The 22,181-nt window shown below is 45.7% G+C and overlaps 1 protein-coding gene across 1 annotated transcript in view; it reads left to right on the top strand.

Moving 5' to 3' along the window:
- The window catches only part of LOC138581093 (uncharacterized), a 300,534-nt gene extending 280,613 nt beyond the window's left edge, over positions 1-19,921 (top strand). Inside the window, exon 11 of the mRNA XM_069652168.1 lies at positions 19,703-19,921. The gene's annotated coding sequence lies outside the window, so the exon portion shown is untranslated. The remainder of the gene's footprint in view (positions 1-19,702) is intronic.
- The last annotated feature ends 2,260 nt before the right edge of the window (positions 19,922-22,181 follow it).

The following is a 22,181-nucleotide window of genomic DNA, read 5'->3' as shown; positions in this document are numbered from 1 at the left end:
GGGGACGCTTGCCTTCAGTGGTGACCCCGAAAGCGTGATTATTACTATTATTTTTTCCCGATCTAACATTACCGTCCCCTTTTGGCACGAGAATCTCCGGTCGAAAAAGGATACGCACGGTGAGCCGGCTCCGGGAGGCTGGCCGCCAACGGCGACTGGTACACTAAGAAGTGCGCACTCAAAAGAGAGAGGGTACGGGATCCCAGTTGAAAAATCCCCTTTGAGTACCGCTCGCCGGAGCCGGGGCTGACTGTTGAGCTGACGGCAACACTGCCTGGACGGACCCAGTTTCGGAGACTATCGGTTCAAGACGGGCACGTGAGTACTGAGTGCGAGCGATTGTAAAGGGAGTGGGGGAAGAAGTGTAGGACAGGGAACGAGGAGGGGGTACGCAGATCTACTAAGGATCATCCTAAAATTTCCTTACTTTTTCTTTGCATATGGCCATTAGGATTAAGAGGTGAATAAGAGATAAAAGTGACGGGAACCTAGCTCCGAAAGGGGGTGGAAGGGGGCGCTGCATAGTGCTATCTTGACTAGTACTGGGAATATATGAAGAAGTGGAATATAAGATAAAAGTGTCCAGCAAAAGGGGGCACTGAGAATATATTAGTGACCGCTATTACTTCTTTCTTTTCTTTTCTTTAGGGTTAGGGGGGAAAATAAAAGTGAGATTAGTACCAAACATAGGGAGAAAGTAAGAAAAAGAGAGTCCTACTATAAGAGGGAAGAGCAGGCCAATATATATATATATATATATATATATATATATATATATATATATGCGCATCCATACATCCGAATAAGAAGGACAGGGGCAGCCGGCTAGGGAGGAAAGGGAGGATAGTTTGAATTGTGTCTAGAGTGTTACGGGAGGTGTGTGCGCCTCGTATGTGTCAGACGTCAATCTGATGTTGTAAGTGTGTAAAATGGCTATAAATGTATAGAAATCGAATGGTCATGGTAAGTGTGACCGGATAGAACTTTTTGTAGAGAAGAGTGACAAGGTGAAGAGAGTGTGTACCTATTTGATTTCCGGGTTAAGGTTGTCGAAATAACTGATGGTTTGCTCTTGTATGTGCCCCCCAAAGAAAAAGAGAATAGATACTGTGTACAGCCAGTTTTGTATTGCGCAAGTAGAGGGCAGAGCACAAAGGAGCCCATTTTTGAATGTGAAGTAAAAAACGAAACCCATAGTGGTAAGAGGTTTACATTGTAATTGTGAACACACAAAGAGAAACAAGTACTAGGAAAATACACAAGATGGGGGCCGAAACACCCTTATCACATATTTGTAAAAACCTGCCAGGCTATGCGGAGCGAATTAAGAAATATCATGACCAATGGATAACCGAGTTGAAGGGAGAGGGGTTACCCCAGATATGGCCCGAGGGAGGGTCATTTGATAAAAGTGTTCTGGATATGGTGGCCACATGCATTTGTTTGAAGTACAAGGGGAAGCAGTTGCAAAATAGGAGAGAAGTATTAGATCTCTGGAGGTTATTTGAAGAGATACCACCGCCTAAAACACTAGCATTAAATCCTGATCTCCCGTCCACCACAGACAATCCACTAATGATACAGAAAGATGTTAAAGAATTGTCAAGTGTAGCGCCACCAGTAGAGGTAATAAGTTTGTACCCGATATTAAACAAGCCTGTGCCCGCAGAAGGATACAGTGATCCCACAAATGTGCCTCTCCCGACAACTACTACACCCCGCCGGCCCACGGCACCCCCGCCATATGAAAGTACAAGGGAGCGAGCCCAGGCAAGTACACAAAGGGTGGACATAGAGAAACTCACAGATGATTTACAATCAAGACTCTCAATAGCAAAAGATGAGCTCTCGAGGATAAAAGACATGTGTGAACGAACAGCACTTAATGCGGCTAGATCAGGGCGCACGTCTAGAGCGCCAGGTGAGAATAGAAGACCTGAAGAGGGGTGGAAAAAAGGTGAGATACTGTTCAGAATTGAAGAAGAACCGACACGAATAATCGAAATAGGGACACGAGAGGGAGATATTGACAATGAAGAAAGGCCTATGGGGGACAGAGAGGAATTACAATGTGATATAAGGGACGAGTTAGAAGAAAGCGACAGGTTGAGCATGGCAATGGGAGGGGGAAGCGAAGGGGGGGATGGTACATGTTCAATGAGAACCCTGGATGATGAGTGGACGGGGCGATTAAGGAACAGGGTGGGGAAAATGGCATCACTGGGGACCTCAGCAGCCAAAACGGGTCGGGATGCAACGACAAAAGGAAGGCTACAGCTCCCATTGATACACAGGGGAGGAGGGAGGCCTAACTATATCCCATGGGCTCAGATGGATAAAGCCAATTTATTAAAGCTATTGCCCCCGTTATCAGGAGGGGCAAGCAAGTGGATATACGCCTTTGAAAAACACACTGCTGGGGTACCCCTAGCAATAGGAGATGTGAAGAGCTTGCTTGTATCAGCAGTGGGGGATCAGGCTGAGAGAGTATGGGTCAAGGCCGGTTTCCCGGGAGTAACATTAGACTGCGACCGCCATGACGGAGCCTCCTTTAACACAGTGCGTGCAAGGGTGTGGGATGCCTTGCGAGACACGTTTCCAGACACGCCAGACTTACAGTCAGTAATGCAGTGTACAATGAATGACGGGGAGGAGGCTATGGATTACATTTTCCGGGTCCAAGAGATGTGGAGAGCAGAAACGGGCACGCCCTGGTATCAATCGACATATTTATTTTATTTCATTATAAAAAGAGGGCTCCCCAAAGAAGTGCAAAAGGCGCTCGACAAGATAGCAGGTATTGAAGCAAAGGGATGGCCTGAGATTCAGAGCATAATAGTACACCATTGTAAGCGAATAAAGGAGAGGGAGAAGGAGGTGGCGCAGAAAAGATTGGCAGACGAAGCAAAATTAGTACAGACAAAGTTGGTGAAGGTTGCAGCAGCAGTAGCCGCGCTCCCACACAGCAGGGAGGGAGATGAGGAGGAGGAGGGGCCGATAGCAATACAAGGAAGGGTGGCAACTAATTGGGTTGGAGCAGGACAGCGGCAGTGGAATGAACAGGAGCAAGGCGGAGGTCCGCAGTGGCAAGAGTGGACCCCTCGAGGGGGACGAGGTGGGTACAGGGGCCGAAGAGGAGGTGGACCGGGATACGGAGGAATGGGAGGAAATGGATGGCAGGGCCCTAGAGGTGCACAAGGGAGTTGCTGGAACTGCGGAAGATGGGGGCATTACTCAAGGGAGTGCAGAGCTAGACCCAACAACGGGTTCTAAGAGGTAGAACAGTATGGCCATCCCCACCCGAGGAGCCCATATGGTCTTCCAATGGGACAACAACAACTGAGAAACCCAGGCCAGGGTAATGCTGAGCAGCAACAGGGGCACCAGTATAGAACACAGAACCACCCACAAAACAATGACAATATGCAGTATACGCCAGGCAACCCTTTCGCGACAACAGCAAACGGGGCCCCCGCATCAGCACCTTACAACGGCATGTCAGTGGTTTCAGGAAGTGTCTTTAATAAGGGGGGAGCAATGAGACACCCCGCATAGGACAGCCCACAGAGAACACTTGCGTGTCCAGTTCTATCTACAACCTACAATGCAGCAGAGGAACCATTGGTAGGGGCGCAGATAGGAGACAAGCAGTTCATATTCATGGTTGATTCGGGAGCGGAGAAATCATGTATCCGGGAGGGCCGGTTCCCGTTATCTAACAGGAAGTTAGAGACGCAGGGGTTCTCTGGGGCTGTAATTGAAGTTCCTTACACAGAAGCATTGGATGTAACAGTGGGGGGTAAAACTGTAAAGACACCCTTACTGTATTATGAACACTCACCAATAACTTTATTAGGGAGGGATCTCCTGAGTAAACTTAACATGACCATATCATTTACCGAGAGAGGAATAGTGTGTTCTACACCCGGGATATGCCCCTTACGTGCGATGTTGGTAGTGCAAACCTACACAACCACACAGGAAGTACGAGGGCTGCCGGAAAATGAGGAAATGTTTATTGAAGGGCTAAAGACTTTAGCCCTCATAATTCCAGAGCTAAGAAGAATGGACTGGAGGATTCCAGCGGAGTTCCTCTTCCGCCCTATAGTGTGCCCCGACACAGCACCCGGATCAGTGGTATCATTAGACTTGCACGCTGTACAGGTATCAGCGAAAAGGATCGCTGTGATCGGAGTGGATAGGGAAGGATGTGAGTGGCGTACAGTGCTGTGTACAAATGCCAACATCGCCCTACGAGAGTTAACAGATGAGGATCTCTTTTCAGACACAGAAGGGGATGGTGAGATAGTAATGGAAATAGCGATGCCCTGTGACATTTTGATTCAAGCCAGGGAAACCCCCGTCCAATTGATGGCAGTGGTAGGAGCACCTCCGTCATTTTTTGATGATGACATGAGGCTCGTACCAAATAATTTGTGGACGACAGGCCCCCATGATGTAGGGCTGTTGCATGGAGTACAACCTGTGATAATAAAGCTAAAGCAAGGGGCAATTTTACCCCGAGTGAAACAGTATCCATTGTCCCGTGAGGCTGAAGAAGGAATAAAAGAGACCATAAATGCACTGCTAGCACAAGGGATAATAGTGCCTTCAACCTCCCCATGTAACACATGTATTTATCCAATCAAAAAAGCAAAAGGAGGGTCTTGGAGGATGATACAGGATTTACGCCCCCTAAATGATGTAATTCAGAAAGAGTTCCCTTTGGTCCCGAACCCTGCATCAATATTATGCAGCATCCCGAAACTGGCATCACATTTCACAGTAGTAGACTTGAAAAACGCATTTTTCTCAATACCCCTGGCTGAAGAGAGTAGATACCTTACAGCATTCACACTGGGGGGAAAAAGATATGAACACTGCAGACTACCACAGGGATACTGTGAGAGCCCGAGCATATTCAACCGCATATTGCATGAAGACTTGGGAAACCTATCAGTTGTGAGTACAATCATTCAGTACGTAGACGATTTACTAGTGTGTGCACAAGACGAAGAAACATGTAGAAAGGATTCAACAACGCTCCTGACTCTATTGGCCAATAAGGGGTACAAGGTAGACAAGGAGAAATTACAGTACTGCCTGACAGAGGTCTTATACTTGGGACAACTGATATCAAAAGATGGAAAAAGAATAATTCCCGACAGGGTAGAAGCAATAAGATCAGTAGCAGAACCCACAACAGTGAAAGAGATGCAGAAATTCTTGGGAATATGCAACTATTGCCGAGCATGGATATTAGATTATGCAGCATACACGAGACCCCTACTACAAGCACTCAAAGAGGCACAACAGGAAAATAGAACGATCGAATGGTCAGAAGAAATGAGGACCTCATTCAAATCATTAAAAAAGTTAATTTCAAGCGCTCCAGTGCTAGCCAACCCTGATTATGGACGTGAATTTCACCTATTCTCACACTGCAAAGGAACACTCATGACAGCTGTACTGACACAAAAGACGTCTCTAGGACACAAGCCTTTGGCTTACTATAGTGGTACTTTGGATGCCGTGATGCAAGGCCATTTCGCGTGCGAGCAATCACTCGCTGCAGCCGCGTTCGCGATTGAGAAGAGTGCCACAATAGTAATGGGTTGCCCTGTAACATTGTTTGTGGAACATTCATTATTTGCAATCCTTGAGAGGTCAAAAAGCACACTGACAACACAGCGGGCAACAGCTTATGAAATCATATTGTCCAGCACCAACATCCATGTGGTGAGATGTAAAACAGTAAACCCCGCGACATTCATTACAGAAGCATGCACACTAGAGGACATGCAGGACCACGATTGCGCAACCTACACAGGAGAAAGAGGGGAGGACACAGTGGTGTGTGAGAACACTCTGAGCGAGGGGGAAGTGTACTTCGTGGATGGGTCTGCATCGATTGATGTGGACACGGGAGAAAAACATGTTGGTATGGCGGTGGTGAGATTAGAAGACGGTGAGTATGAAACATTAGTTCAATACCGCCTCCCATCACATTACTCCGCACAAGCGGCAGAACTGATTGCGCTCATAGAAGCACTACATGCAGCAAAGGGTTGCGCAGTGACAATATACACAGACTCAGCTTACATGACGACGACAGTACATGGAGGCCTAGCGAGATGGGGGCGGAGGGGATTTCGACGGGCAGACGGAACACCAGTACAGCATGCAGAATTGTTGAAAGAATTAATTGAGGCCCTACAAAACCCTACTGCAGTAGCAATAGTTAAGTGCCAAGCACATACATCCAACACAGACGTTGTGTCTTTGGGGAACGCGGCAGCGGATGCTGCCGCCAAGGAGGCTTCCTGTTTTCAGAAATATGAAGGAGGTGAGTACATGCTGCAGCACAAGACAAACAAAGAGCCCCCAGAAGGGTACAACATGATGCCCATATCACAAATACTAGAATTACAGGAAGGAGCTAGTGCAGACGAAAAATTGATGTAGACAAAACGAGGGTGCAGCAAGTCGGGAACAGACTTACTGTGGCGGCAAAATAATTCAGGAAAAAGTGGTAATGCCAATCCAGTTATTAGAAATTGTGTTTCAACAACTACACTTCCCTGCACATAATACCAAACAGCACATTGCAGCAGAAATACAAGAGGAATGGTTTGTGCCCTGTCTCCAGGAGCACGTATCTCGATTGGCAATGGAATGCACAACATGTCAGATCTACAATTCAGGAATGACATTACGCACACTCCGGGGAACAATTCCTAAACCCATTGGCCCATTCAGAGAACTGCATATTGATTACGCAGACATGGGGGAAAGGTGTAATGGCGCACGGTACATGATCGTGGTTGTGTGCCCATTCTCAAGGTGGGTGGAAGCGGGACCATGTGCACGACCTGATGCTAAAAGCGCCGCCAAGTTCCTAGTGAGGGAAGTGTTCCCGCGCTGGGGAATTTGTGACGTAATTCGCTCAGACAACGGCACTCACTTTGTGAATGAACTTTTCAAGGAAGTCACTACATTATTGGGAATAAAACATAAATTGTGTTCGATTTATCATCCTCAAAGTAATGGCGTAGTGGAAAAGATGAACGGACTGTTAAAGGGCAGGTTATCAAAACTATGCTTTTCATTGAAGAAGAATTGGATATACTGTCCGCCCCTTGCGCTATTTGAACTGAGAAATCAGCCAAGTAAAGATCACCATTTGTCCCCGCACGAAATCGTGACTGGGAGACGAATGCACACAGCACACTCCTCACTGCGCAAACACTCAGATGCACACAGGAGCGCCGCGATATTGGGAGAAGAATTCACAGACTATTTAAAAAAATTAACAAGGGCAGCGCGCGCAATATCAAAGCAGCTCTCCCCACCCTTCACTAGAGAGGAGGGAAACATAACAGGGTCTGTCACAGAGCCTGAGCAACAGCTACAGCTAATGCCGGGCGAACTAATTTATGTCAGGAGTTTTGTGCGTTGATGGAATGCACCACGGTTCCACGGCCCATACGAGGTAGTGTTCTGCACGCCCACAGCTGTAAAAGTGAAGGGCTTGCGGTACTGGGTACACTTGACAGATGTGCGAAGAGCTTATAATAATGTGCAAGAGGAGGCAGATGAGGAGGCACAGACAACAGCAACCGATTGAACTGAACAGAATGTCTGAATGTTAACTTGTGTTTGTGCGTCAGCAATGCACGTGAATGGGAAAGTGACTGATGAAGTATTGCTGCATTCTGTCTTTTTATATATCACTGAAAAAGAAAAAAAAGAGAAGAAAAACATTTTTTTTTGGACTTATATGTAATTAATGAAGTGATCGAATTATGACATGTTTACACCCTTGTCTGTGAATACCCTTCCCTACAACCCTACCCGCTTCCATTACCCATCAATATATATTGGCACTAATAGTGCCGACAAAATGTTTACATGCATGCACTTAATGCACTTTTATATCTCAAACAGGAACTACCATGGCATCTAACAGGCAGCCTGCAACGGATAGAATTAGTAGAATGAGAGAATTATTAAATGAGAGATGTAGATATTCGTATGAGTGCGGATTATCTGTGTGCATTACGATGTTTTTTATGCTAATGTTTGGTCTGGTTACATATTGGTTTATAGCGTTCATCTCTATCGAGATGAACGAGGGGGGAGGGATTAACAGCACTGGGATTAACAGCACCACTGGGACCAATGTAACTGCAAGTGTCACTATAAGGGAAGGTGATTTTCTGGTATGGGACGGAACTAAACTTGTATGGGGATATCACACCACACCATCCAATGTTGTCATATCAGAAAAGAAAGAGCCACAGGGTGGAACGCAAAACAACACAGTATCTCCACCAGTGATGTATAGGTATAATGCTCGCAGTTTAAATGACCGAAACCCGTCTGCCATATCGTGGTTGTATGATACCCCCACCAGTCAACCTGCCCCCGTCTTAAAAAACAACCTGCAAGATAAACTCAGGGACGAAAAGGAAAAGATGCTAGCAGCACACAAAATCCTATATGATAAATGGGCCAAGGGGGGCGGGAATGAGAAAGGGGGGTCTATTTTTTCCCTCGCCCAGGAGGCTAGGAAGTACATGAGGAACAAGAACAACAGACGGAAAAGGGAAACCGGGAGGAGGAAGTATGATGAGTACTATGGGTTAGGATTAGATAAAATGGAAGACCCACGACACCCCCACCAGACAAATAAGTGGTATGCAGATATGAGTTCCACCGCAAAACAAACAACAAATGAGAGCTGTTATGTCTGCTCTCTTATTCCTCATGCTTCAGGTACACCCAAATTATTGCTACCCAAACAGTTGCCAATTATAGATGCCCAATGTCTCCTTCATCTCACGTTATGCAGGATTAAGAACACCTTCCAGGCACATGAAGTTACTTTTAAAATGCTGCAGAACGAGAAAACTTGCTACCCAAAAACGGCAGGGGTGGTATGTCTGGAGGAACCATTTATTGTAATACAAGGGACACTTTTTTCAGACAACAAGTGGAAGGATGAAGAAGTAATGTGTAAAGCTGAAGCACTGAGAGGTGTGGCACCAGAGAAACTGCAGTGGATAGAAGAAACATGCACACCAGTATGGAAGGAACACATTTCAAAACTAACTTGGGTAACCGCCATTGAAAAACCCTTCAAACTACAGAGCGAAATAGACTATGAACTATGTTTCAAAGGAGAGGGGAAAACCACCATGGGAACAAACAAGAGCTGCAACAAGACCCTCACCATCCCAGATCTGAGAAAAGGGACAGCGGCCCTAATGGACACGTACTGGGTATGCGGCAATCAGGCATACCTGCACCTTCCCCCGTCATGGAGTGGCAAATGCTCAATGGCCACTCTGCACTCAGCCCTAATGGTAATACCAGAAAGCCACATCGATGGAAGCAAAAGGACACAGGAACGCAGACAACAGAGTGCAGCCCAGCCAACTGCGGAGTCACAAATGTATGTCCTGTCTTCCGGAAACAAGGGAGAGGTGCTGACCCATAACAGAAGAGCGTCAAATTACATATGAAAGGCATCATCAGAACTGTTGGCTCAGATCCCAGACAGATATCCATTATTCAGCTCAGCAGAAACATTCTTCGCCTCACTTGTCTCAAGTGTCCAAGCAAGGGCAAACGCAAAATGGCTCCAGATAACACACTGGGAACTGATTCAGCTGGCCAATGACACTGAAGAAGGGTTCAACGTAATAAAAGTGGAACTAAGGGCTTTACGGCTGATGACAATGCAAAACGGGTATGTCTTGGACCTGTTAACGGCGATGGATGGAGGTGTTTGCCGAAAAATTGGAAGTGCCTGTTGCACTTTCGTACCTTCCGAAGATGGAGAAAATGGCTCCCTGTCCCATGTGATCGAAGCAGTGCACAACCTAGGAGAAAAAATGGAAGGTGGAGCAGAAGAAAGTACGTGGTTCGATAACATTTTCTCCTGGGTCCCCTCGTGGCTTGGAACAACTGTGAAATTTTTGATGCCAGCTGTGGTGTTCCTCCTTTTTATTTTTTGCCTGTGCCAGGTGGGCCTTCGATGTTGTGCTAACGCAGTACCTAATGGTGCAATGATGATGGTGACAATGGGCAACACTCGTGGGACAATACAAAACATGCAGGAAGTGCAGGTGCAAACAGGAGCAGATGACACACCAAGATATCAGCTAGTGCCTATCTATCACGACAAAGATATCATAGATAAAGCGTGGCACACCACCATTAGAGAGCCCCGTGTACTAGAATGGTACCAGGAGGTGTGGGTAGATCTGGCGGGAGATGGCGGATGTATCTACCTGACTTGCACCCCAGATGAATATGCCAGAAGAGGGGAAAGCTTACGAGGGGTGTGCAGAGCATGGATGCCCATAAAAGGCACACCTGCATGGGATGAGGCGGTGATGGACGCAGCAGAATGTAGAAGGCTGGAGGAGTTAAAGTATTCGTTACTTAAGTAAGGAAAGGGGGGAAATGTAGGGGAGGAGTGGTCCAAGGGACCCCCCTGGCCTGCATCTCCACCCCAGGTGAGGGCCATGGCTCATCGGGCGTCCCCTCCTTACCACCAGGGCCCCAGGTGGTGGATGGCTCACCTGCTGCTGACATTGCCCGCACGTATTAAATTTAGCTAGGCCTCAGAAACCATTTTTGTCTACTGAAGATGGTGTGAGCTCAGCGCGCTGTAGCGCGGCCCCCACCTTCGGAAAGTTTCAGTCCTCCCTGTCCCCGCAGCACCAAGGCAGATCCGCTGCAAGCCCGTTCCCACGAACAAGACGGACATGATCTAGCGTAATACACTAACATTGTAACAGTTCACCTTCCGCAGTGTATCACTGTTCCCACAATGACCCGGTCAGCAAGGCCTGGGCGATGGGAAGATCTGTAGAATGGTCATCTGATGAAAGCAGACAGGTACCCAAATATGAATGTAAGAAACCACTTTTAACACATGTATCCTCTCCATACAACCACTCTTACTAAAGAAACCTGTAAAATTGTGTAATGATCGTACATGACACCAGCCGTAAAGGACCCACACCCCTGCACGGGTGTGCAAATGATAAAAGCATTGCGGGGGATTATTCTTCATATGTATCATTGAAAGCCGCACACCCCGCGGTCCCGTGCCATAACCAAACTAATGCTGCTAGGGTACACAAGAAAACGAATGTAACCATACCAAGGGCACATGTGAAGAGTGTGCGAGAATGCACTCGTCACGCGTGTTTGTCTAAGCCCCTCATGTGCCACCACCGCCACGTACAGTGGCGGGTTACTTTCTATGTACTCCACCAACCCTGATACTACCTCACTTACTGCAAATGTATATGCATATAACTAAATACTGTAGTTGTTAAAACATAGTGTATGAATAAGGTGCCCAGACTGAATATAATCGAGACACATTCAGCAAAATTGAAATGCATGTTTTAAAGTGATTTGAATAAGTAATATCGAGCGTTCAAATGGTTGTGATGTTTTTACCTAAAGTTGGCAACACACGAAGGAGATACCTTTGTGAATATGTGCAAGGCCATTCCCCCTCCCACCGTGCAAAGACTGCCAAACATGAGAGCAGAGGCCCGCGCCGCACTGCTCCACCGCCCCCAACTAGACTGGAGCCGCTTCAAAGATGTGTAGCCCCCTCTGCAGCACCCAAAGCCACGGGCCGGCACCTGCATTATTTACAGCACAGCAGTAAACCCCTGCCTGAACCCACACTTCCAAAGGCGCCCCCTCATAAACCCCACAACCCACCAGATCATCGTAGACTTATGGCCCTGTGCAATCAGGACACCCAACACTGTGGCAACACACAGTGGCACATTTATAACCACATCTAACAAGACAGGGAGACATGTACCGTCCGTCCCATGCCCTGAAGCTTAGCCCCTCAACCTATGGCCCGGTCAACAGGACACTGGTAACCTTGCCCTGACGAATGACCATCAGACCCCTCACAAGGTGCATTCCTCCTGTGTTGCATTAACCTGTAGAATAACCTATTGGAAGATTTACCAAAGAAGATAATATTGCAATGACTGAATGACTGTGGTGTGCATGGCCTAGGGCAAATAAGTCAGGAAAAGACATTCATCTCTGACACTGGCCGCGATGGCACAACAACACCGCCCGGATGAACTCTGCCAACCTGCCAGGCCCAGCCCAACCCACGAGGCTGACCAGTGACGTTCTCCAGCCACGGCCAACCACATCGCAGCAGCACCTATAGTTAGTCGTCGCCACCCAATCCCATTGAACTTGTGCCCCCTATAGTGTGTAGGTTCTTATGACGTTTTTTGTAAATATATACGCCTGTCTTTGCGATTGTCAGACAGAGCGCTCTCGGAGGTTGCAGAGTTCTTTGCATGCCATATTCTTATTGATAAACTCCCATTTAAGCTCACCCGCACTCTGTCTTGGCCTTATTCCCGACTTGGGAGAGTCCTTCATTGTCTCTCATTGTGGGGAGGATCGTGCTGGCTGGGGACGCTTGCCTTCACCACCTTGATCCTCCTGCCTGACTTGAACATTGTGGGCCTTGCAGGGGTAGGACTAAACCATTAGAAGATTCTCTGCACCTGGGGATAAGGGGGGGGCGGACGGTCCTCACACATAGGGAAGAAATGGGGCCAAAGGCCATTACAAAATAAAACCTGGAATCCTAGGAGGGAACAGGTCTGCAGATCATAACCTGTATTGCCCCTTTCTGCCCCAATATAGCAGTTATCCAGAGTATACATTGTTTGAGAAATCTCTTAACCTAGGAGCCAGGATGATATTCTAGAGTGAGAGCTAGACTTTAAAAGGAGAAGACGAGTACCAGTGAGCCAGGTGCTGTGTTGGCCCGGTCAGGCAAGTGACAGGATCAAGTGGTTTACACTATTAGAGAGGCCAGACTAATAGTTTAGGCTAGTGTAAGGGACGGCTGGGCCAAGGGATTGGCAGAGACCAGACATAATAGTGGACAGGAAGGAAGTGAAGCGAGTCGGAATCTATATCCCATAATGATGGCAAAACAAGCAGGGCCATATCCCCAGAACCTAGAACCAAAGACTGAGCTCAAGTTCTCTTTTACATAACCTCAGACCTGAGTGGCAGTTGCAAAGCCAGGAGCGCCCCACCTCAAAAAATTGTGCTTTAAGAACACAGGCATGTGCGGGATAACATGCTACCCAGAAGTACCCAGAATATCTATCCATGACGCCCAGATACAGGCAGCAAACTAGGAGGCTAGGCAATAGGGGTAAACTACAGACCTTGCCCAACACAGCTGACAGCGGAAACCTTGAAGATACAAGGGGTACAACAATGCCAAAGGCCAACTCACAGTTCTGGAGGTGACACTCAACCAAGGCAAAGACATAGAAATAAGCCACAATGACAAGGACTCAGCGAACCAAACCCTAATGAAGGAATATGCACTAAACTACATGAGATTGTGAGTGTCTTGACTACTGTTACTCAGTTCATCTGGGTGTAGACAGCAAGACCATTCAGCCTCTTCAGTGGCTACAAAATTCCAATCCCTGACAAAAAGACCACAGCAGGTACAATTCACAGCTGTATTAAGATTCCTTCATTGGCTCACAGTGCGCCAGATGATTCATTTCAAGAGTCTTTGCATTATGCACAAAGTGATGGCTGCCTGTAGCCCAGTCTTTTGGGCCTCTACCCTACATCCTGCTCGGCCCCCTCCGTTTTAGCACTTCTAAAAAAGTGATCATTCCAAGTTCAAAATTGCCACGCAGGGAGCACAAGCTTTTTTTATTGCATGAGCTCGCAAATAGAACAATTTCTCCCTTTTCCTTCGGCTCAAGGCTGATTTTATTTATTTGTTTACCTTCAAGAAAAACCTGAGAGCTCCCCTCTCAATTCACTAGCTCCCCCTCTGGGTGTCCTCGAGTGCCAAAGTGCCCCTTGTTGGGCAATGTCCTGGGTGTGAGTATTCAGCAACCTTGAAATCTAGATTAAGAAATTGACTTTGGGACCCTCTCAGTAAGTCCACTTAGAAGAGGCTATTTGCAGATTTATTTTCACCTTATCCTGGCAAGTTTTCTGTAAATAGCTCCCTGTTGGGTTGTTAAGTAAAACCCCCCAAGCTCCTATAGGCATTCACCTTGCCCTACTCATTCCTTTAAAACTCATGTGCTTCGAGTCCCAGGAACCACAATCCGAGATTTGAGAAAGCTGGCACAGGCTTATTGATGGCAAGAGAAGGCAAGGCAGTCTATATTCCTTGCTACCCTTAAATGTAATCCATAGGGCAAACAGATGGGAGAGTGGGAGCTGTAAGCAAGGCATGGTAAAAGGGAAAAGTGTATGCAAAGGAAAGTCACAGTTATAGCATAAAAGATCAAGATGGCTGAGTCAGCTCTCCTCCCCACGGTGGACAGCACAAGGAGTAAGGCGGCCCCCATAAACAGGATGACTCACTCTGGCTCAGGTTCTCAACAAAAGGCAGTTCAAATTGTGGGTCAAGGCCTGCTTGGCCTTCCACGTTAAAGTCACTTATTCTAGTGTTCCAAAAGTTATTTCACAGTTCAACAAAAGTTCACGTAGGTCCCCCTCTGTTGGGCTCAGACCTCTTACAGCATTAATAGTTCACGTAGATCTCCCTCTGTCTGGCTCGGACCTTTCAACCAAAAAGCACATGATTCAACGTAGATCTCCCTCAGCCGGACTCGGATCTCACAATCACAGCACTTGCAGGGGTTCCCTTCCCCAAGCTTTATTCACATTCGTTAGGGGTTCCATTCTCCTAACTTATTTCACTCTTTCGATCTCTCTGATGTCGAACACTTTCGAATGTGTGAGGCTTTTACCATAGACCGCTGCAGGACCACTTCAACTTTCACTTCAGCTCTCCCTTATGTTATTTGCCCCAGTGCCTCTTGGTCTTGGCAGTTCCGTACCACAAGCACAACATTTCAGCAAAATCTTCCTCTTAAAGCAATCACCTTTCAACTTCCCCTTGCGTAAGGGTTAATCTTGACCTTTGCACATTTCAGAGTTTGTTCACTTTATAGCAAGTCATCAAGCATTTCGCTGAGACTTTCGATTGGGCTACTTCCTTTCGCCGGACCACTCCGTTACTCTGTATCACTGGTTTCACAGTTATCAGTAAATTAAAGTTCAATACTGGTTTTCTTTCTCCATTTGCGTCTCATCAGCATGTGTGCAACCTTCAATTGTAAAGATACACTGTTGTGGCTTCAATCTTTCTTTGACACACATAGGCCTTTCGTGTCTTTCGCTAACGCACCGGCTGTGTGCATTCCTTTTTTGTCTTTGCAGTTTTTATTCACGAGTCAAGATTAATACCACAGGCTTGGCCTGTCCTCCCCAACACTAACCTCCCTAACACTGTTCACCTGGGAGGGTCTCCGGCGTCCTTGAAACACAATGCAGGTTTCTTCTTGTCTGGGATTTGGCTTTATCTGCCTATCCCACACGCTTTCCCAGAGGCAACAAACTCCTGCAGGGAACTTCAGGGTTTCTCTGCTCCTTCTCGTGTTCCACCTTGCTCAAAGTGTGTCTATATGTTCCGCCGTTTAGCCTTGTGGGGGGAGCTAATGGGTATCAGCTGCATGTAATTAAGGTCAAGTGCCTGACTTGGCCTGACCTGATTAACGGGACATGTCCAATGAGATATGTAAGTGTTAGCCTCTTTGCTCTCGGTTGCCCTCTTCCTCGGCTCAGTGTTTGTGTAGAAAGGGAAGGGGGGGGAGTTGAGATTTTGGAGAATCCTAAATAATAGGTTGGGGTATGGACTCGGGAAAGGACGGAATACCGCATCCCACCAGTGGTTGTCACACCCCCACTCTGCGATAATGTTCTTTCGACTGGATGTTCCTCCCACGTATTCCTCATCGCCCTCCCAAGCTACCCCACAGTAGAATTTCCTATGTTATTACAGCTTTCGGTCCTTCAAGGCTGAGTACAGGCATTCCTGTGGTTATGCAGATATTTCTACTGTAAGAAAACACAGAACTGAAGCCAACGAGCGCTGTGCATGCTATATATGCCTTCAATGACATCCTCTAGACGGAGGCCCTCGAGGGACATCGAGTCAACGCCTTCGACGCATGGCGCCCCCTGCCAAAAAAAGTTCTGAAGCTCCTAGAGCTTGATATCGAATACGAAATATCAAACATGAGGAATACGTGGGAGGAACATCCAGTCGAAAGAGTGTTACCAGGGGTAAGTAACTTGTTCTACTTTGGGATTGAATACATGGAAATATAACTATTAATCTGAATTGGAGCTTGGTATTGAACCCACCCCTTCCATTTGAAAACAAAATAAAAGTTTTATAATTTTAAAATAAGTTTAAATTGGTTGCAGAGGACCATAAGAATTTAATTAAAGTAAGCCTACCGAAAGGCAAACATAAGTTAAACAAGAATGGTAGAATTGCAATTTAAAGCCTAGAGGAAGATGGCACAATCACCATGAACCCTTTGATAAAGGGTAAAATATCATTGACAGGGTGACAAACAATATGACTAGAATGCATATAGACAGCTGGAGGACAAGAAATGTTCATGAGCTGTTGGAAAAATGCAAATAGGGAAATGCAAATACAATGTGACATTCTTTTGAGTTGGATGAGTAATGAGTTAATAGGCAAAAAGGAAAATGGTTTACCAGCAGGCAGACAGGTCACAAGAATGTTAACTATTAAGATGATGCTTAAGGAGGTGTGCTGGGAAAAAAAGTGACCTCCTCCCATTTGACGAGGGGACAGCAGCTGCAACCTGATCCTGGGGGTGGCTGTATGAGGGAGGGTCACATGGAGGAGACAACGACCAGGGAGATATCCTGACTTCGTCGGGTCAGATGCAGTATACCCTTTTCCCCTTTCTGGAGGAATCCCCCATTTGCAACAATCTAATGGCCGGTTGCGATGTCTTCCCTTTTTCGCCCATGGAGAGTAGTGGAAAGCTTTGGTCACATCCCAAAGCCAACTCTCAACTAACCGGACTTGTAAAATTATGAAAGACACTTTTCCCAGTTCCGCATCTCTTCTTCCAAACCTAGTTTGCCTTTAAAACCTATTGCAAACATGTATATAATATTCTCAAAAGGGGACTACTATTCCCACAATCACCACAACACTGGGACGAGGAAGAGGAAAGGAGTAATGATGATCACTTCCCAGTGTCAGAAGTCTAGCCCTTCCCCAAATCCTTTCTGGCCAACGCCAATATAAAAAGGAGGACAGACTCAGGAAGTGTGAGAGAGGTCCCCGGAGGACATGGTGACAGGAATCTTGTTCTGGAAAAGGAAGGGCTGAAAACTGCTGTGCCAAGAGATGAAAGGGGGAACCCTTGCCTCCCAACTGCCTGTGGGGAGCTGGAAAGCATTGGAGGTGTCAAGGAAGCCAGCCTGCCCACTCCAGGAGGAAGGAAACCCCATGGGCATTAGCAGAGTGCCCCAGCCCATTAGTATGTTAAAAAATACATCTGAGGAACCACAACTAGAAGTTGTATTTTAAACTCAATATAGTTTATGGAGGTCTTAGATCTGGTGTCTATTTTGGGAGTTTGGGGCTTTTTCTGTTATTAAAAAACACTTTAAAAGAATGTTTGCCAATTGTAGAGCACTGAGAACAAAGTTAGAATATGTCCACAAGTCCATGAAACAATGACAAGTTGACCAATGAACTCAATGGAATGTGGATCCAATAGTTCAGTTCCAGAATTCCACAACACAAGGAGAGATTCCAGGGGGTGGAGAATCCAGTTGAAAAAGGGTAAAGGAACCACGAAGGGATCTGGGGGAGGACAGGGAACAAAGGGAACGGTCAAGCTACCAGTCCAAAATAGAGGGCATGGGAACGGATAATGCTCACGCAGGAGATTGCAAAGTTAAGAGCAAAGATAAAGTCCAGATAGCAGCCGAGGAAATGCAAAGCAGGGAGCAATTACCTAAAACAGTACAAGACAGTGCCAAAGCCAAGCTTGGGTCAACCACGAGCAACATTGCAAAAGTCGCAGGTGAGTCAGGGTCCAAAAACAATCCAGAGTCCTAAGTCCAGCATCATCCTAGAGAAGAACTCGTTGTGGTGCACCAAGGACCAGGACAGCAAAGCGCAGGGAAAGCCCGGTGCTGTTGTATTCAGTCCAAGAGAGCCGATTCCTGTATGCTGGCGATGCTGGGGCAGCAGAGGCAGTGGCATGGCACAAGCAGCCCAAAGCACAGCTCCAAACATTTTATGGCTGCTCATGGGGTATTAGCCAAATTGATGGTAAACATTTGAACGAATGGTAGATTCGACCGAATTCGGTCACTACCATTAGTTCCAATTTCTTTGATCAATTTGGATCCGGAAATACCGAACATGAAGAGCAGTGGTTGTGGGGGTGTCCCCCACTCCCTGTGTTTGGTATTTCCACATCTAAGGGATTTGCAGGGCTGTCTCCCTCTTCCTCAACATTAGGAGCAGGGAGCAAAAAAGGACCCTGCAGCGTCAGATCCGACCCGTGTTAGAGGGACGGAACTGATGCTGCAGGGGTATAGGAGGAGGGGCGGCCATTGAACAGGTAAGTGGGGGGACATGGGGAGGTTTGGTAGTCATGATGAGTCTGTGTTGTTTGACACAAGTACAAATTGAATTGCAGCGGAATCCACTACAATCATTTCCGCCACAATTCAATATACTTCGGTCAAACAGAGATCCGCTCATGATGGTGAGTGTAGAGCATTAGGAGACCAGAACACATGACAAATATGATCTAACGTTACGCTGTGATGGCAGAAGGCCAACAATCCCATTTTTGCCAAGCGTAAGGTGCACTCTGCCAGATGAAAAGCTGGTACTGCACCGCCTAAGAAAAAGCCTGATTTCTGACATGTGCAGAGCTGCTACCTGCGATCCGGTCATACCTTTGCACCCCATTTTGTTGTCGATTCTGATGCTCTGCAGAGTGCCCAAATGAAACAAACACACCTTTAGAAATGTATTTGGTTAGCACTGAGGGTTGTATCTCTTTCTTTCTCTCATCCTTTAACACTTTTGTATTAGGTCCCTTCTCCACTTCAAAAGGTAGGAATGGGCTTACAATGCATTTAGTTGTTAATGAATATTATTGAAAATCCCATGATGGGGAAGGAACATGTACCTCTGTCTAACCTTCTTTTTGTATAATGGATATAGCCATTACATGTATAAACAACCTGCTCACCTTGCTGTGAGTAATCGGGAATTAATAAAATGAACACAATAATGCACAGATTATTTCTTAACCTGATTGAAAAATTAACTCTGTTTTAACTGCCACACTATTACATCATGGGATACAAGAGAAGTCTGGCAACCTGCCTTTCTTGTTTGTGTGTTTTCATTTAAAAGGTGCAGAGGAATTCTATTTTAAAACAACATTCTGGAGTGTATGCATGTAATTGCATTCTGGAGTATCACTGTTATATATAATTGCAAAAAGGTTAACAGCAAGTCAGAGATGGCTTTCCATTTTTTGTATGCAATTGGTTAAAATGAGAAGAGATCTTGAAGTTCAGGAAACATGGTGGACAACCACCGTTTCCACTTTGCCTGTGATCCCTAGTGGGTAATGTTTATCCTCTGTTCTCCTAGAGATTAGTAGGGATCAGAAGCAGCCAACTGACATAGTGAATGATTTATCAAAAAAATATATAGCTACATTTCGTTTGACCGTAGCTTATGTTCTCTTTGCAGAAAGCAATGCTTTGGACAAAAAGAAACCTTCCCTCCTTACTGGCTTAAGGCTTCCTGAAAGGAAAGTGTCAGGGAAACGCCGTGCCTTTTTCACCACTCAAAGAACCCTGTGCATTTTGAAGTTAAGACTGCTAAAGATCAGGAACAATTCGTAAAATATCAGTTGTTGAATGTAATAAAGATTTGTATAGAAATAAAAACATGATTATTATTACTTAATTGCATGTAATGATTTGAATTCCTTCACCACCAAAGACTCCTCTTTAAAAAAAATCAAGAACTTGAACAGGTAAGATAACTGAGAAAATCAGTGCTCCTTTTTCACAACGAAACATTCACATTCTAAAATTGAAATTATCCTCAAAGTATGGTCACAATTTGGATTCACAGATTCAACAAAAGTTAGCCTATTAAATTATTCTTTCAAACTTGTGTATTAATATATGTGAGCAGAACTGCTATAAAGACATCAAAGTTTATCTACCATTATGTTTTGGTTTGGATTGTATTTAAAACATTTTATTTGGTTTTTAAAAGAGAAGACAACAACAGGCCCTACCAAGCCAATTTCCAGTAGAGCACAAATTGATACAGCAATCTCAACATATCCATTGCTGAGGAGAAGTAATATAAAAACTGAAAATCTGAAAATAGAAAGGGGGCGGGGGTGAAAGAAGGAAACATTTAGGGGCAACATCCTTTAAGTTGCTACAACTTTACATCACAATATTTACATTAGGGGTAAAGGGAAACCCCCATCTGCGCACACAAGAGGAAGGGCGGGGTCAACCTTATTAATATTATATGCACAGGTTATCGAAATCCAATCATCTGTAGTTCTATTCCTCCAGTTTACTCCAGTGCACGCCGGCCACATCTCTTGTCAAAAATGTGATTTTGAATCCAGTCTTTCATTGCTCTTCTACTGTCTTAGGATTTGCTTTATATTGTTGAACCCCGCCAAATAAATCCAGTACAATAAACCCAGCACAATAAACCCAGCAGCAGCTACAGAGTTGGGCCTATTTCTCCACAGCTGTAGAGAAATGGGCAGAGAAACGGGCAGGGTATTGACGTCCTTAAAATGTGTTGTTGCCCCCCGCTGCCGGTCTCTCGCCCACTTTGGGCACAGATTTCTCTTGGCTTTGGGAAGGGTGTTACACAATGAGAATCATACAGAAAACAGTAGGATACATTTAGTCAGTTACATTAACAATAAGATTCCTAATAGAATATTCTCGAGGGGTGTGAATGAGCTACACAATGCTATGCTTGTACTGTTCTGCTTGGCCTACCCATGTGTGAATACCTTGCCCTGATGTTGGACTTGTCATGCATCATTGGGTGTGCTTATATCCCGACAGAGACTAATGTCACAGCTGCACAGGTTATGCTTCCACAGCCAACCAGTCACATTAACTGATAGCTCTACCACATCATATTCCTATATCATGGCTGCAGTGCTGTTCTGCCCAATACAGCCACACAGTCAGTGCTCATGAGGGAGGATAAAATCCTGTTGGTTTAGACAGTTCCCCCCTCCCTTTTGAGCTTACTAGCATAGTTTACATATTTTTTATTTTATCCGTATTCTATTCCATTACAATTGAGTGTTTGTCTTTACCTGAAAAATCAATCATCTAGGCCTCATATGGGCCTTTGTGTACTGTTCCTGCCTAAACAAAGTTATTCAAATCACTTGATCAAGTGTGTTATTTATCATATTATAGTGCCTAAATCATGTATACTGTGAAGGCATCGTGAAGCAAGACACAGACAACAGACTAAAAGTTCAAACAAAAGAGATGTATTAACTTAAAGGTCAGGATGGTTAAAGGCCTAACTTGCTCTATGCTAAGGTGGAATTTCCCTACCTGAACGAAACTAAGGAAGGTCTGAGTCAAAGAGTTCAACTTAAAAGTCAGCCTGTGTCCAAACCCCATTCTTGCCCTCACAACTAGAACAAGCATATGTGAAGGGATGTCAAAGTCAAAAGAAGCAGTGCCATGAACACTGGTATCTGGTGGTGAGAGGTGAACATTTGAGCTCTTTGTTTTTTCTTTGATTGTGTTTGTTTTTCTCCTAAATTGTTTAATGCACAAGACAAGGTGGTAGATAGTTGCTGAATGGTGCAATTACGCCGCTGTGCTGGTGACTTGCTGAGAGGGGGGGCACTGCCATTGCATATCCTTGTCACAATGTTATGCTGATCTTGCCAATGTATCATGTGTTACAATAACAAAATAATCAAACTAATTTAAAAATAAATGAAGGTCTCCAAACAGGTCCCCTCATGTTCTTCCAGAACATTTAAGGACAACATCGGCTCCCTTGCCCCTAGTACTTGCTGATTTCCTTGGGAAACTCCTGGAGAAATTGGTCCTCCCACAAGTGACTAACCATACTGAGCTGGTTGGCTGCCTATATGACCATCAATCTAGATTCCGAGCATCCAGAGGCAGAGAAACTGCTCTCCTGA

Source organism: Ambystoma mexicanum, chromosome 3p, assembly GCF_040938575.1.
Source record: "Ambystoma mexicanum isolate Mex_15411 chromosome 3p, UKY_AmexF1_1, whole genome shotgun sequence".
Lineage (NCBI taxonomy): Eukaryota > Metazoa > Chordata > Amphibia > Caudata > Ambystomatidae > Ambystoma > Ambystoma mexicanum.
Note: the sequence above shows the minus strand (reverse complement) of the source record. Positions and strands in the feature narration are given on the sequence as shown.